The sequence below is a fragment of the Eucyclogobius newberryi genome, unplaced genomic scaffold, assembly GCF_026437365.1.
Source record: "Eucyclogobius newberryi isolate DKJ021-1_F unplaced genomic scaffold, fEucNew1.0.hap1 SCAF_3, whole genome shotgun sequence".
NCBI classification, from domain to species: domain Eukaryota; kingdom Metazoa; phylum Chordata; class Actinopteri; order Gobiiformes; family Gobiidae; genus Eucyclogobius; species Eucyclogobius newberryi.
Genome location: NW_027315945.1, coordinates 37,314,413 through 37,332,151, shown reverse-complemented (window position 1 = coordinate 37,332,151; position 17,739 = coordinate 37,314,413).

Sequence of the window (17,739 nt, the reverse complement as noted above, 5' to 3'; positions counted from 1 at the left end):
CTGCTGCCCGACTGCCACGCCCGAGAAAAAAATCTGTAGAAAATGACAGGAAGTGACATCACACCAGGGACACTCATTCCAGTCAAAGTTTATACAGAATGTACACAAAGAAACTACTTTTTTGATCCTTTAAACATGAATTAAACTCGTCTATTTTTATGCTGAATAAAAACAATAGTGACATTAGATGAGTTTTGGCCCAGTGTTTGCTGGGTAATTTCCTAGTGTGATGTCATACAGGCAGCGCTCCAGTCCCACGTACAGTCCGCGCTCCCGCTCCAGTCCCACGTACAGGCAGCGCTCCCGCTCCAGTCCCACGTACAGTCCGCGCTCCCGCTCCAGTCCCACGTACAGTCCGCGCTCCCGCTCCAGTCCCACGTACAGGCAGCGCTCCCGCTCCAGTCCCACGTACAGTCCGCGCTCCCGCTCCAGTCCCACGTACAGGCAGCGCTCCCGCTCCAGTCCCACGTACAGTCCGCGCTCCCGCTCCAGTCCCACGTACAGTCCGCGCTCCCGCTCCAGTCCCACGTACAGTCCGCGCTCCCGCTCCAGTCCCACGTACAGGCAGCGCTCCCGCTCCAGTCCCACGTACAGTCCGCGCTCCCGCTCCAGTCCCACGTACAGTCCGCGCTCCCGCTCCAGTCCCACGTACAGGCAGCGCTCCCGCTCCAGTCCCACGTACAGTCCGCGCTCCCGCTCCAGTCCCACGTACAGTCCGCGCTCCCGCTCCAGTCCCACGTACAGGCAGCGCTCCCGCTCCAGTCCCACGTACAGTCCGCGCTCCCGCTCCAGTCCCACGTACAGGCAGCGCTCCCGCTCCAGTCCCACATACAGGCAGCGCTCCCGCTCCAGTCCCACGTACAGGCAGCGCTCCCGCTCCAGTCCCACGTACAGGCAGCGCTCCCGCTCCAGTCCCACGTACAGGCAGCGCTCCCGCTCCAGTCCCACGTACAGTCCGCGCTCCCGCTCCAGTCCCACGTACAGGCAGCGCTCCCGCTCCAGTCCCACGTACAGGCAGCGCTCCCGCTCCAGTCCCACGTACAGGCAGCGCTCCCGCTCCAGTCCCACGTACAGGCAGCGCTCCCGCTCCAGTCCCACGTACAGGCAGCGCTCCCGCTCCAGTCCCACGTACAGGCAGCGCTCCCGCTCCAGTCCCACGTACAGGCAGCGCTCCCGCTCCAGTCCCACGTACAGGCAGCGCTCCCGCTCCAGTCCCACGTACAGGCAGCGCTCCCGCTCCAGTCCCACGTACAGGCAGCGCTCCCGCTCCAGTCCCACGTACAGGCAGCGCTCCCGCTCCAGTCCCAACTACAGGCAGCGCTCCCGCTCCAGTCCCACGTACAGGCAGCGCTCCCGCTCCAGTCCCACGTACAGGCAGCGCTCCCGCTCCAGTCCCACGTACAGGCAGCGCTCCAGTCCCACGTACAGGCAGCGCTCCCGCTCCAGTTCCACATACAGGCAGCGCTCCAGTCCCACGTACAGGCAGCGCTCCAGTCCCACGTACAGGCAGCGCTCCCGCTCCAGTCCCATGTACAGGCAGCGCTCCCGCTCCAGTCCCACGTACAGGCAGCGCTCCCGCTCCAGTCCCAACTACAGGCAGCGCTCCCGCTCCAGTCCCACGTACAGGCAGCGCTCCCGCTCCAGTCCCACGTACAGGCAGCGCTCCCGCTCCAGTCCCACGTACAGGCAGCGCTCCAGTCCCACGTACAGGCAGCACTCCCGCTCCAGTCCCACGTACAGGCAGCGCTCCAGTCCCACGTACAGGCAGCGCTCCCGCTCCAGTCCCATGTACAGGCAGCGCTCCCTCTCCAGTCCCACGTACAGGCAGCGCTCCCTCTCCAGTCCCACGTACAGGCAGCGCTCCCGCTCCAGTCCCAACTACAGGCAGCGCTCCCGCTCCAGTCCCACGTACCGCTCCAGTCCCACGTACAGGCAGCGCTCCCGCTCCAGTCCCATGTACAGGCAGCGCTCCCGCTCCAGTCCCACGTACAGGCAGCGCTCCCGCTCCAGTCCCACGTACAGGCAGCGCTCCCGCTCCAGTCCCAACTACAGGCAGCGCTCCCGCTCCAGTCCCACGTACAGGCAGCGCTCCCGCTCCAGTCCCACGTACAGGCAGCGCTCCCGCTCCAGTCCCATGTACAGGCAGCGCTCCCGCTCCGCATATCTTTATTACATTGTTTGGGTTTGAAAAAGACGGCGGAAAGTACAGACTCTGAAGCGTTTACGGATCGGACAGCTCAGCCATTTAAAGATTTAGCCACGTTTTGGCGCCGCTTAGCATCCGTCGGAGCTTTGAACTGCGAACGTTTGAGTTTGCGTGTTCTCCCCGTGTCCGCGCGGCGTTCCTCTATCGCTAAAAAATACGATCGACAGGCTCCTCCCCCGCCGCGAATTCCTACGGCAAAAAATGAACGAGGGATCAACTTGCGGGATTTACGGCGAACGTGGAAGTGGGCGCGATCGATTTATTTGTTTTGAGCTTTTGTTTCGCACATTAAAAAAAGATATAAAAAGCTCAATCCATCACGACGCAACATGAACAATAGGAACGAACAATAGGGAAAACGTTCAGTACAGTTCCACAGCGAAGTTCTCATACTTGTATTTTTGTAAACCAAACTTTTTAGGATCTTTGTTCAGCTCTTTCAACGAAAACCCACACATTTCCGCCGCCAAAGATCACCCGCCGCGCGCGCACACGCTCTTTCTTTTATATTTCTGCAGCATAAACGTCCCTGGCAGGTGATTTTTCAGTCCGATCTGACGCCTGCCTCTCTGTCAAGCGTGTCTCTCTCAAACAAATGATTCTGCCGCTGCAAACGTCGCCGTCTGCAGCTTTCCCTCCGTCGTACGCGGGCGACAAATGCCAGCCGCGCTAACATTAGCATAACGACGACGTGCGAGACACTCCACCTTTCATGTGTTCTTTTCCGCCAAAGGCTACACAACATGTACATTGTCTTGACTTTGGAGCACGTTGTTGTCTTGTTGTAGCTGTATAATCGTTATTGTTTACTTTAACAACAGAGTAACTGGGATAACGATTAATAGGTGCTTTTTTCAGCTTTGTTTATCATTATAAAGGAAATACTAACCGTATTTCATACTGTTGTGAGGGTCTAAGTTTGACTTGTCAACGACTGCTTCGGCCGCTTGGGCGTTCCCTTGTCAGGATTTGGTGTGTGCGCTCCGTCTACTGGCAGCACGGGGAAGCACCATGAGGAAACAGACCAAAGCTAGCTTGCCCCCGACGTGCTGATGTAAGCAAGCGGTTGTAATGAAGGTGATTTAACGGCAGGAAGCAGAGATGGTTGGGAGTTTTGGTTTGCAGCTTTGGCCGATATTTGTATTTTCAAATCCATAACAAGGCCCACGAAACGATCTCAAAATTAAGTAAAGATGAAAAATGTTAATACAAAATAACATCAATGCCCCAGTGTTCATTTATTTCCATTTTCACTGGTTATTCTATCCCTAAACACACATCTGATACAGACTGGGACCTTAACCTAAAATGTTCAACCAGTCTGGACTTTAGAATATTAGACTGATATTAACAAGGCACTGAAGGCTGTTTTTCTGCGACGAGTTGGCCACTGTCCAGGGTGTGCCCCGCCCAGTCACCTGCGACCCCGAAAGAGAACAAGCGGTAGAAAATGGATGGATGGATGAAGGCTGTTTTCCATATCATCATCAGCTGCAGCATCAGCATCCTTATCAGTATCATCCTCATCATCATCATCATCATCCTAATCATCCTTATCATCATCAGTATCATCCTCATCATCATCAGTATCATCCTCATCATCATCAGTATCATCCTCATCATCATCCTAATCATCCTTATCATCATCAGTATCATCCTCATCATCATCAGTATCATCCTCATCATCATCAGTATCATCCTCATCATCATCAGTATCATCCTCATCATCATCATCATCATCCTAATCATCCTCATCATCATCAGTATCATCCTCATCATCATCCAAATCATCCTTATCATCATCAGTATCATCCTCATCATCATCAGTATCATCCTCATCATCATCAGTATCATCCTCATCATCATCATCATCCTAATCATCCTCATCATCATCAGTATCATCCTCATCATCATCCAAATCATCCTTATCATCATCAGTATCATCCTCATCATCATCAGTATCATCCTCATCATCATCAGTATCATCCTCATCATCATCATCATCCTAATCATCCTCATCATCATCAGTATCATCCTCATCCTCATCCAAATCATCATCAGTATCATCCTCATCATCATCAGTATCATCCTCATCATCATCAGTATCATCCTCATCATCATCATCATCCTAATCATCATCATCAGTATCATCCTCATCATCATCCAAATCATCCTTATCATCATCAGTATCATCCTCATCATCAGCGTCCTTAACCTCATCATCATCATCCTCCTCACTATCAGTATCATCATCCTCATCATCATCATCAGCAGCAGCAGCAGCAGCAGCAGCAGCAGCAGCAGCAGCATCCTTATCATCATCATCATCATCATCATCATCCTAATCGTCATCCTCCTCCTCCTCATCATCATCAGCATCCTTATCATCATCATCATCATCATCATCATCATCATCTTCCTTCTCCTCATCATCCTCAGCCACATCATCAGCATCCTTATCATCATCCTCATCACCATCCTCCTCTTCATCATCATCATCATCATTCTCCTCCTCAGCATCATCCTCATCCTACTCATCATCCTCATCATACACGTCATCAGCATCCTCATCATCATCCCCATAATCATCATCCTCATCAGCATACATCCTCCTCCTCATCATCATCATCCCACGTCATGTATTTGGGCCTCAAAACCCCTGCCATGGACACAATAAATGGATACCATTGGAACATACTCCTGGCAGCATTTCACAAATTGCGCAGACGATTAACGACGGGACCGACGTCGTCATCGACGTACAGGAAATGAAAAAGAATCACTTTTGGACCGACTTTGGTCTAAATGGAATGGTTACTTTGGACGTCGTCTTTCTTTCTTTTTCTATTTATAATAATAATAACTTTTATTTATATAGCGCTTTTCAGTGACCCAAAGACCTATTCTCTCTCGTTCCATTTCTTGGTTTTGTTGTTTTAAATAAATAAAATAAATAAAATAAATAAAATAAATAAAATAAATAAAGTAAATAAAATAAATAAAATAAATAAAATAAATAAAATAAATAAAATAAATAAAATAAAATAAATAAAATAAATAAAATAAATAAAATAAATAAAATAAATAAAATAAATACAATAAATACAATAAATACAATAAATAAAATAAAGAAGACCCTTGACTGAAGATTTCTACTTCAGTCAAAAATGTGTTAAATTTTAATGCAGTGAGCAGGAATAATGAAGCGTGAGTGAAGCTAAAAACCACTTCAGGTATGTTTCTGATGAGGGAGCAATGATCATCCTTTTAAACAAGGTGCTTTTGTTACATCTTAAAAGAAACAGTGCGCGTCCCCCTGATGACCCGCTCCTCCCCCGTCCCCCCTCGTTCCGGCTCTTTCTCTGATTGTACGCACCCGTCGCCGTCCCGCACACTTTGTCTTCTTTGTGCGGTGATTGCAGCTGTTTCCGAAGCAGTGGCCGTCCTCCGCAGAAGTCCCATTACACCTGTGTACTTTCCGCCGCAGCAGCAGGCACATCCGAGCGCTCACGCCGCTTGGTAAAGAGCGCGCCGTCCCCCAGGGCTGCGGGGGGCCGAGGTGTGGGGGAGTCGAGTGGTGGAAACAAAAAGAACAGAAAGGACAGGCTTTGTTCTTGATTCCGTTTTAAAAGTATTATTTTGGCCTCTGTGTTAAATTTTTGACTTTTTGGAACTTTTAAAATGCAATTTTCTTGTCAAAAACATTGTTTTTTTGTTACGTTTTGTTCAAATGGTGTCAGTGATTTTGCATATTCATAGTTTCGAGTTGTTTTCAATGTGCAAAATTAGAATATCGTGTACATTGTCTATATTATAACAACTATTTGACATAGCACACATGCAGAAAACTATAATATAAACATTAACTGTACAATTAAAGTTAATACAAGTTAATAAGTTGCATAAAAGCCATCCACCACAATATATCTACATGAAAAATACATTCTGTGAAATAAATCTAGGAAGGCGTTGACGAGAGTCGTGGTCAAAGATACCTACGCTCAGCACAGACGTGTGCAGAGGCAGATAGCGCGTTGATGTCTAGGGACGGTCCAACATGGGAAAGAATCAATCTAAAAGCGATGTGTCCGTTCCAGAGACGCCTGTCACTATGGCAATGTCAAATAAATATGGGAAAGAGTGTCTGGAGTGTCTGCCAGTGTGGGACAGTGTGAGACAGTGTGAGACAGTGTGGGCCAGTGTGCGCCAGTGTGAGACAGTGTGGGCCAGAGTGGGCCAGTGTGAGACAGTGTGGGCCAGAGTGGGACAGTGTGAGACAGTGTGGGCCAGAGTGGGACAGTTTGGGCCAGTGTGGGACAGTGTGGGCCAGTGTGGGCCAGAGTGGGACAGTGTGAGACAGTGTGGGCCAGAGTGGGACAGTGTGGGCCAGTGTGGGCCAGTGTGGGACAGTGTGGGCCAGAGTGGGACAGTGTGGGCCAGTGTGGGACAGTGTGGGCCAGTGTGGGACAGTGTGGGCCAGAGTGGGACAGTGTGGGCCAGTGTGGGACAGTGTGGGCCAGTGTGGGACAGTGTGGGCCATTAGATATGATTTTTCCATTTGTCGGATCAATAAGCACGGACAAAATTATGATCCATGTCAGCAAAACTGTTAAATCGAATGAATAGAAATGAAGGCTAAAGATGTCTTTGTGATTTTAAAGCATTTTTTCCCTATCGTGTGAAGCACTTTGAATTGCTTTATACACGAACTGTGCTTTACAAATAAACTTGCTCGTGGTTTCGTCCATACATCGTCACCAATTTGTTTTCGTCCTGACGCTGCTCAAATTGCCTCCATTAATCCCCCGTCGTGGGACAAATAAAGGTTTGCTTACCTTAGCTGCAGTTCACAAAAAGCAGACATTGTTTTCCACCGCGTCAGAAATGCAGATGCAATGTGTTTCTAAATCTGAAAAATGCTTGAGCTCTGATTGTTCACGTGCAAAACATGTACACAGCCAATGCACGATTCGGACATGAGCAAAGTGTACAAAGAACCCAGAGCTCCGCATTTGAGCAACCCACCACCCGACGGGACATGCGCTCGGTCACACCCTGTTCCCGGGGCGTTTCCCAAAGCCGAGGCCCCTTGCCGTGCCTTGGACTGATCTGGGCGTGGCTGGGCATCCGAGTCATCCAAGTCCTGTTCCAGTGTTGATGTCTTCCAGAGGCGCGTGTCCTCCGTTTGGTTAGCATGTGGCTAATTTACCATTACCATACATCGGCCATCGCTGCATTGAACGGGTGAATTTACCCATAATGCACCGTGATCATTTTGGAAGATCACATATGAGAGAGAGCATGGATCTGTTCTGCTTTTGAAAAGACTAAAGATACAAACTGTACTATTGTTGTTTTATTAAGACAGAATAAAAACAATAACATAATTCAATTTAAATTAAATAATACGTCCCCCTCCCCAGAAAGACCCCGCCGCGGCATTTTGTGACCCCAAAAATACATGTGACCCCCCTTCAGAATGCATGTGACCCACCCGAATATATGTGCCCCCCCAGAATACATGTGCACCCCAGAGTGCCCCCCAGAATACATGTGCACCCCAGAGTGCCCCCCAGAATACATGTGCCCCCCCAGAATACATGTGCACCCCCAGAGTGCCCCCCAGAATACATGTGCCCCCTGGAATACATGTGCCCCCCGGAATACATGTGCCCCCCAGAATACATGTGCCCCCTGGAATACATGTGCCCCCCGGAATACATGTGCCCCCCAGAATACATGTGCCCCCTGGAATATATGTGCCCCCCAGAATACATGTACCCCCCAGAATACATGTCCCCCCAGAATATATGTGCCCCCCTGAATACATGTCCCCCCTGGAACATATGTGCCCCCCAGAATACATGTCCCCCCCAGAATATATGTGCCCCCCAGAATACATGTCCCCCCTGGAATATATGTACCACCCAGAATACATGTACCCCCCAGAATACATGTCCCCCCCAGAATATATGTACCCCCCAGAATACATGTCCCCCCCAGAATATATGTACCCCCAAAATACATGTCCCCCCTGAATACATGCCCCCCCCCAGAATATATGTACCCCCCAGAATACATGTCCCCCCTGAATACATGTCCCCCCCAGAATATATGTCCCCCCCAGAATATATGTACCACCCAGAATACATGTCCCCCCCAGAATATATGTACCCCCAAAATACATGTCCCCCCTGAATACATGTCCCCCCCAGAATATATGTACCCCCCAGAATACATGTCCCCCCTGAATACATGTCCCCCCCAGAATATATGTCCCCCCCAGAATACATGTACCCCCCAGAATACATGTCCCCCCCAGAATATATGTCCCCCCAGAATATATGTACCACCCAGAATACATGTCCCCCCTGAATACATGTCCCCCCAGAATATATGTACCCCCCAGAATACATGCCCCCCCCCAGAATATATGTCCCCCCCAGAATACATGTCCCCCCAGAATATATGTGCCCCCCAGAATACATGTCCCCCCAGAATATATGTGCCCCCCAGAATACATGTCCCCCCCAGAATATATGTCCCCCCCAGAATACATGTCCCCCCCAGAATACATGTCCCCCCCAGAATATATGTCCCCCCCAGAATACATGTCCCCCCCAGAATACATGCCCCCCCAGAATACATGTCCCCCCCAGAATATATGTCCCCCCCAGAATATATGTACCACCCAGAATATATGTCCCCCCCAGAATACATGCCCCCCCCAGAATATATGTCCCCCCAGAATATATGTACCACCCAGAATACATGTCCCCCCTGACTACATCTCCCCCCCAGAATATATGTACCCCCCAGAATACATGTGCCCCCCTGAATACATGTACCCCCCAGAATACATGTCCCCCCCAGAATATATGTCCCCCCCAGAATACATGTCCCCCCCAGAATATATGTGCCCCCCAAGAATATATGTCCCCCCCAGAATACATGTCCCCCCCAGAATACATGTCCCCCCCCAGAATACATGTCCCCCCCCCAGAATACATGTGCCCCTCTAACGTCTGAATGGAAGTCAACATTCCTTGATCTTAAACTTTGTCCAGATGACTCCATGAGAAACCTTTGTTACCATGGAAACCTCCAGGATGAATGGGGCTCAGCACGAGACCACAACATGTACAGTTTGTTGTGCACATTTACAAACGCCGACATTAGCGGCCTGGTCTCCTGATTTCTCTCCGCGTGACATGTACATTCTCTCTATGTACAACATCTAACCTGTTAGCGTTAGCCTCGCCTCTGCATGACATCTGGATACATCCTCCTGTTAGCATTAGCCTCCCCTCTGTACGACATCTGGATACATCCTCCTGTTAGCATTAGCCTCGCCTCTGCATGACATCTGGATACTTCCTCCTGTTAGCGTTAGCCTCGCCTCTGCATGACATCTGGATACATCCTCCTGTTAGCATTAGCCTTCCCTCTGTACGACATCTGGATACATCCTCCTGTTAGCATTAGCCTCGCCTCTGCATGACATCTGGATACTTCCTCCTGTTAGCATTAGCCTCGCCTCTACATGACATCTGGATACTTCCTCCTGTTAGCATTAGCCTCGCCTCTGTACGACATCTGGATACATCCTCCTGTTAGCATTAGCCTCGCCTCTGCATGACATCTGGATACTTCCTCCTGTTAGCATTAGCCTCACCTCTATACAACATCTGGATACATCCTCCTGTTAGCATTAGCCTCGCCTCTGCATGACATCTGGATACATTCTCCTGTTAGCATTAGCCTCACCTCTGCATGACATCTGGATACATTCTCCTGTTAGCATTAGCCTCGCCTCTGTACAACATCTGGATACTTCCTCGTGTTAGCATTAGCCTCGCCTCTGTACGACATCTGGATACTTCCTCCTGTTAGCATTAGCCTCGCCTCTGTACGACATCTGGATACTTCCTCCTATTAGCATTAGCCTCGCCTCTGCATGACATCTGGATACTTCCTCCTGTTAGCATTAGCCTCGCCTCTGTACGACATCTGGATACATCCTCCTGTTAGCATAAGCCTTGCCTCTGCATGACATCTGGATACTTCCTCCTGTTAGCATTAGCCTCACCTCTATACAACATCTGGATACTTCCTCCTGTTAGCATTAGCCTCGCCTCTGCATGACATCTGGATACATTCTCCTGTTAGCATTAGCCTCGCCTCTGTACGACATCTGGATACTTCCTCCTGTTAGCATTAGCCTCGCCTCTGTACGACATCTGGATACTTCCTCGTGTTGGCATTAGCCTCGCCTCTGTACGACATCTGGATACTTCCTCCTGTTAGCATTAGCCTCGCCTCTGTACGACATCTGGATACTTCCTCGTGTTGGCATTAGCCTCGCCTCTGTACGACATCTGGATACTTCCTCCTGTTAGCATTAGCCTCGCCTCTGTACGACATCTGGATACTTCCTCCTGTTAGCATTAGCCTCGCCTCTGTACGACATCTGGATACTTCCTCCTGTTAGCATTAGCCTCGCCTCTGTACGACATCTGGATACTTCCTCCTGTTAGCATTAGCCTCGCCTCTGTATGACATCTGGATACTTCCTCCTGTTAGCATTAGCCTCGCCTCTGTACGACATCTGGATACTTCCTCCTGTTAGCATTAGCCTCGCCTCTGTACGACATCTGGATACTTCCTCCTGTTAGCATTAGCCTCGCCTCTGTACGACATCTGAATTACCAATGGGGGAATAAACACAACTTTTACATAATATGTCGTTTAATACTCACCACAAAATACCTAATAATAAGTAAATTAACTGAAACTGATCAAAACTACCATTAATAAATATTGCAATATCATTGTAATCATAAGTGAACATTTTTTGCAGTGCATTTAGTCGCTCAAACCGCCGCTGGGTAAATTATAGCACATTTTAGTTCAGTCACATCTCAGATCAGCCGTAATTAAGTCATTTTCGTCATCTTTTATCTGCATTAAAGCCATAATGTGCCACTTTTCTCAGCGTCTCTCAGCGGCAGACGCAGCGAGACCTTTTGTGCAGTAATTATTGTTTTAAAAAATCACTGCTGCCCGGTTTTAGAGCGATGTTCCCAAAAGAGAGGGAGAGAGGAATGGCAGAAGAGGAGAGACAGAGAGAGAAAAGAGAGAGAAAAGAGAGATGTACTGTATGTCAGAGAAAAGGAGAAGACTCAGTGAGAGGGAAAGGAGGGGGAGGACAGAGACAGAATGTGAGAGGAAGAAGAGAGAGGAGGGGAGGAGAGAGGGAGGAAGAATAAAGAAAAGGAGAGAGAGAAAGAGAGAGAGAGAGAGAAAGAGAGAGAGAGAAAGAAAGAGAGAGAGAGAAAGGAAAAAGAGAGCAGAAGGGTAAAGTCCTGGCGTCACTGTGTTGACTGTTGTTGAGGTTCTTAATACATTTAGCTCTAATTATGAGCTAAACCTCTCCATTATCCACTGACCTGTGTCTCCACGACGACCGGGGTGTTTCTCTCCAGCCGTTTACAGTGAGCTCAGTGTAATCGCTTTAATTAGTCTGAACACACATCCTGGTTCTTCTGAGCAGAGCTGAGGTCACACGAGTCCAGACCCGAGAGGCCACGCCTCCTCCAGACTGTTCTGTTCAAACTGAGGTGAGAGGACCGCTAATGAGGACCGCTAATGAGGACCGCTAATGAGGACCGCTAAAGAGGACCACTCCGAGTGTCGCCCCCTGCAGGAAACCCTGTCTGCGCCGAGTGTCGCCCCCTGCAGGACGCCCTGTCTGCTCCGAGTGTCGCCCCCTGCAGGACGCCCTGTCTGCTCCGAGTGTCGCCCCCTGCAGGACGCCCTGTCTGCTCCGAGTGTCGCCCCCTGCTGGACGCCCTGTCTCTGCTCCGAGTGTCGCCCCCTGCTGGACGCCCTGTCTCTGCTCCGAGTGTCGCCCCCTGCAGGACGCCCTGTCTGCTCCGAGTGTCGCCCCCTGCAGGACGCCCTGTCTGCTCCGAGTGTCGCCCCCTGCTGGACGCCCTGTCTCTGCTCCGAGTGTCGCCCCCTGCAGGACGCCCTGTCTGCTCCGAGTGTCGCCCCCTGCTGGACGCCCTGTCTCTGCTCCGAGTGTCGCCCCCTGCTGGACGCCCTGTCTCTGCTCCGAGTGTCGCCCCCTGCAGGACGCCCTGTCTGCTCCGAGTGTCGCCCCCTGCTGGACGCCCTGTCTCTGCTCCGAGTGTCGCCCCCTGCTGGACGCCCTGTCTCTGCTCCGAGTGTCGCCCCCTGCAGGACGCCCTGTCTGCTCAGATGAACTGTTGCTTCTTTCTTCTGGTCTGGTTTTGTTTACTTCTAATCTCTTTTAATCCGGGTTTATTTCCACCGCGGCTTCGTACTCGGGATTACGTTGTTCCATTTTAATTGCGTCTTCCATAAAACCAGAAATGTTGGAAATCTGGGAAACAATCCATTGGGAGTCTAAATCATTATTATAATAATTCTTCACCTCGAACCTGGATCAGATTAAGAGCGACACGTGAAGCCGGCGCTGGCTCAGTCTGACTTGATGCTAATGTGATCGTCAATCTGCAGAACTAAAACAGACTCACAGTTATTCTCTCCTCAAGCTCTCTGAAGAGGTTAGTTTGCTGTCGAGCACATTTTCAAGTTAATTTAGGTTCAGTTTGTGAAAGATTCTGTGGACTATTTCAAGAAAAGATATAGAAATAACAATGAGGTTAAAAAAAAAGGTTACATTGTGCACCTTTACGTTGATTAAAATACCTTTAATTCCATAAATACCAGGTTCAAACGAATGGGTTTGAACTTAAATGGAAAATACATCTTGTTTTAAAGTTTGCTCTCTCGAAAAAGAAAAATTTCACCTGGAAACTGGAACTAAATTGTCAAATTGAACATGTTTTATTCATGCGTTTAATCAATTTGCAGTCAGATGTTTATATATTGGACATTGTAACGTTAAAAGCCGTTTTGCATTAAATATCAGGCCTTTAAGTGGCTCCTCGCACCAAACTTTACCATCTTGGACTTATCAGGAGTTTGACGGACCATAGCAACGACATAGCAACCATGTTATGACGTGTTATTTCAGTTTTAAAGACATTTGAATTGATTTTTTTTCCAAAATTGTCATGTTTTTGGCTCAATCCATTTTTCTAGGTTTGAAAAATGTGCAATTTATTGATACGAAAACATGACATGATGAAACCCTTTCTTACTTTTAAACTGAAGACGTTGTAATTCGTCAGCTCCAGATTTCAGTTGTTTTTGTCTCGTCTGAATCACATTTATTTACGTCCTCGATTCTACAAAACGTTCTCAAAGCTGTGAAAATGTACGTCAAAGAACGTGTTTTTGATCCGGAATTATGTTTTTTTGCCCTTTGCCCTTTGTTGATGATTATGCGCGGCGGTTTTCATCTCTCTCATTCCACATTCAAAAGCCCCTCCCCCGCCCACGCCCCCCTGGTGGCGGAGGATGCACTGATCAATCACGGCGCCGGGGAGAAAGTGCAGGTGACATGTTTCCAGGTGAACCTTAAAATATACATGCAGCCATACATCACACAGTCATGACAGGTGCATTAGAGAGGGGGAGGGGGGGAGAGAGGAGAGAGAGAGAGGAGAGAGAGAGGGGGGGGAGAGGAGGGAGGGAGGAGGGAGAGAGGAGGGAGGGCGGAGGGGAGGGAGAGAGAAACAAACGTAAGGGGGAGAGAGAGGAGAGGAATGGAGAGGAGGGAATGAGAGATGGAAGGAGGAGAGAGGGAGTAGAGAGAGGAGAGAGAGGGACTGGAGAAAGATGGAGTGGAGAGAGAGTGAGAGCGAGTGGAGAGAGAGGGAGAGGGAGTCACGCACTGACTCCCACATGTAGTGAGTCTCCTGCGGGTCATGGATCTGACACATCTGTAAATGTGATGAATCTACGCCAGGAGTACATTAGAACTCACACATAAAGTGCTCAGTGTAAGAGCAGGAGGGGGAGGAGCCATAGGAGGAGGGGGAGGAGCCGGAGGAGGAGCAGGAGGAGGAGGGGGAGCAGGAGGTGGAGCAGGAGGGGGAGGAGTTGGACTTTAAAGTATGTGCACTTTAAAGTATGTGCACTTTAAAGTACGTGTATCTGTTGTGGGTGTTTTGGGTTGATGGGGCAAACGGAAGATGGTAAAGCGCCACCTACAGGTCGGACGACAGTTCAGTTTCATGTGTTTACAATTTCTCAAAACAATATAAAAATGTATCCCAGAATATACATTTTTTTTAGGTTTATAATTTCACTTCCTGGTTGCAATTGATGACATCACACTAGGAAATTACCCAGAAAACACTGGGCCAAAACTCATCTAATGTCACATTTTTTTTTTATTTGACAAATAAAAATATAACAGAGCGACTATATTTTGTCAAAAAAGTTGTTTATTTTGTGTAAATTCTGCATTAACTTTGTCAGAAATGAGTGTCCCTGGTGTGATGTCACTTCCTGTCAGTTTATTTTTACAGATTTTTCAACTTTTCTCCACAAATACCTACTTGATTGTTGTAAAACTATGATTTATATGTACAACAGGTACAAATACACCAAATCAAGTCAAAATTGGAAAATCACAAGAACCTGTCACGGGCCCTTTAACCTTGACTTACTTGACCTTGACTTACACTCTAAACGTGACTTTGGGTGAGAGTAGTGAGTGAAAAACTATTCTTCTGTTAAAACGATCCACTCTGCGTTCTCCGTGGCAGTAGCTATAGTTGGGTCGTACGTCTGGACCACAGGCTGCACGTGAAGGCGGTGCAGGGCTTTCGTTTCCCGGGCGACGGTGTGTTTTCGTGGATGGATCTGGGAGTCGGCAGGAGGCTGGGAACAGTCACAATCCAGGACTTTTGAGACAGTCGGAGACGCTCTGTGCCCCTCAGCCAAAAGTTTAGACATCTTTTAGCGAGGAGAGGAGATAAGCTCACATAATTTACTGCCACCAGCTCGGAATGTGCCGGAGGCACAGGAGTTTGAATCCAAACAATAACTCACATGGAGAGAGGAAAGTTTCACATGTAAGTTATGTATGAACCAACAAGGAAGAACAAGCTTTCCACCTTTGTTATAGTCCTGGTTTAGTCCTGTTTAATCCTGGTTTTGTCCTGGTTTATTCCTGGTTTAGTCCTGGTTTAATCCTGGTTTGGATCTGGTGTAGTCCTGGTTTAGTCCTGGTTTAATCTTGGTTTAGTCATTGGTTTAGTCCTTAGTTTAGTCCTTGGTTTAAACTTGGTTTGTCCTTAGTTTAGTCCTTGGTTTAAACTTGGTTTGTCCTTAGTTTAGTCCTTGGTTTAAACTTGGTTTAGTCCTTAGTTTAGTCCTTGGTTTAGTCCTTGGTTTAGTCTTTGGTTTAGTCATTGGTTTAGTCCTTGGTTTAGTCCTTGGTTTAGTCCTTGGTTTAGTCCTTGGTTTAGTCCTTGGTTTAGTCATTGGTTTAGTCCTTGGTTTAGTCATTGGTTTAGTCCTTGGTTTAGTCCTTGGTTTAGTCCTTGGTTTAGTCCTTGGTTTAGTCCCTCTCGTTCCTAATCAAACACACAGTTTGATCGATCTCGAACTCTTCAGGTGGAGCTTAAGTGCATCGCTGACACCGTTTGGATCATCGCAGTAAAGTGCCATAAAGCTCCATCACGTTGCCGCGGTAACAGCTCGTCTCCCCGGGGATTCCTCTCATCTGACCATTCATCTCTTTGTGTACAGCGCGGGCAGAATCACTGGCAATGCCGCTTGTTCGTGTACCGCTTTCCACCACCAAAGGGCGACGCTTCAAACGCCCCGAGAACACACGCCGATGGGACTCGAAAAGACGAGATGAACAACGTGCCACGCCCACATAAAGCACACGTACAAACTGTGAAAGGAGGAGTTCGATATTTGAATACGACTTGTTCCTTGTACTCATTCACGGGTACTTTTTTATTCTTAGAAGTGAAAAGTCAAAGTGCGTTCCTTGAGCGGTTTGGTCCAGCGGTTCCTAAACGCACCTTCTCAGCTTTGTCTCAAACTCAAGTATACGTCAACTCAGGAAGTAAGCGAATACACCTGTGTACTATTGAAGTATACGGTATATTTTTAGGCTATAAGAAGACTGGACGGTGATTGGACGGTTGAATCTGAGTTTTTTTTCTCTTAAGACGATGCAGTTTACTGGTATTTCTCTGTGTACATAGTTGTTTTTCGTGTGCGATCCTCCAATTGTAGAGCGTTTGTAGTGCCACGCCCGCTTTTACCGGATTCATCGACGCGTTTATCGTCTTTCCTCGACTACATTCTGGATCGTGCGCTTTCCAAATCGATTCAGGCGGCGCGCTGAGGTCTGACCGCCATGTCGAATGTCTTTCACAAGGAAACTCATTTACAAAAAGGGAGGAGTCAAGCTCACCACTTCCTGTCTCGTCACACGTCTCCAAAGTCCTTCATGTTTTGGCGAAACCTCTCGGCGGACACGGCATCGATCGTGTGGCGCGGGACAGAAACGCCTCTCCGACAAAAGGAGAAGTGAAACATTTTTAGGCCCACTTTCCCGCCGTGCGCACAAATTGGGAGAACGCACGGCTGCGTTTAACAACCCGGCTCCGAGCGGTGGAGCCTCCACCTGCCTCCGCTCTGCATCTCCGAGCACCTGCACAGCGCTGACGCCGCACATTTTACAGATTATTTTAGAGGAAGAGATGCAACGCCGGCCGAGGGCTAAATCCCCAATATCACGTTCAGCTTTTCCTCCGCAGCAGTTTAACATGTTTAATGCAGGAGCGCCACGTGTCCATCTGAGGGGCGTGGCCGAGCAGAGGAGGAGAGGAGGAGGGGGAGAGAGGAAGAGGAGGGGAAGAGGAAGAGGGGGAGAGAGGAGGAGGGGGAGAGAGGAAGAGGAGGAGAAGAGGAAGGGGAAGGGGAGATGAGAAGAGGAAGAGGAGGGGAAGGGGAGAGGAGAAGAGGAAGAGGAGGGGAAGAGGAGGGGAAGAGGAAAAGGGGGAGAGAGAGGAAGAGGAGGGGGAGAGGAAGAGGGGGAGAGAGGAAGAGGGGAGAGAGGAAGAGGAAACAAAGAGGGGAAGAGGAGAAGAGGAAGAAAGGTGGAGAGAAAAAGGGGGGAAGAGGAGGGGAAGGGAAGAGGGTGAGAAGCAAAGAGAGGAAGAGACGAAGAGAGGAAGAGACGAAGAGGGGAAGAAGAGGCGAAGAGGGAGCGTGTGTCGTAGTGGCTCAGGGGTTAGAGCGATCGCCCATCAACCCGAGTGTAGCAGACACAAGGCTGCAGTGAATTAACATTAGAATTAGACAAGATATGGACCATGATTATGATTGTGCAAAACTGTAAATATCATATCTACTTGTCAATCACAGTGAATAACTCACGCTACAAAGCATGAGTCATCCATCGCCCATCAACCCGAGGGTCCGAGGTGGCTCAGGGGTTAGAGCGATCGCCCACCTACCCGAGGGTCCGAGGTGGCTCAGGGGTTAGAGCGATCGCCCATCAACCCGAGGGACCGAGGTGGCTCAGGGGTTAGAGCGATCGCCCATCAACCCGAGGGACCGAGGTG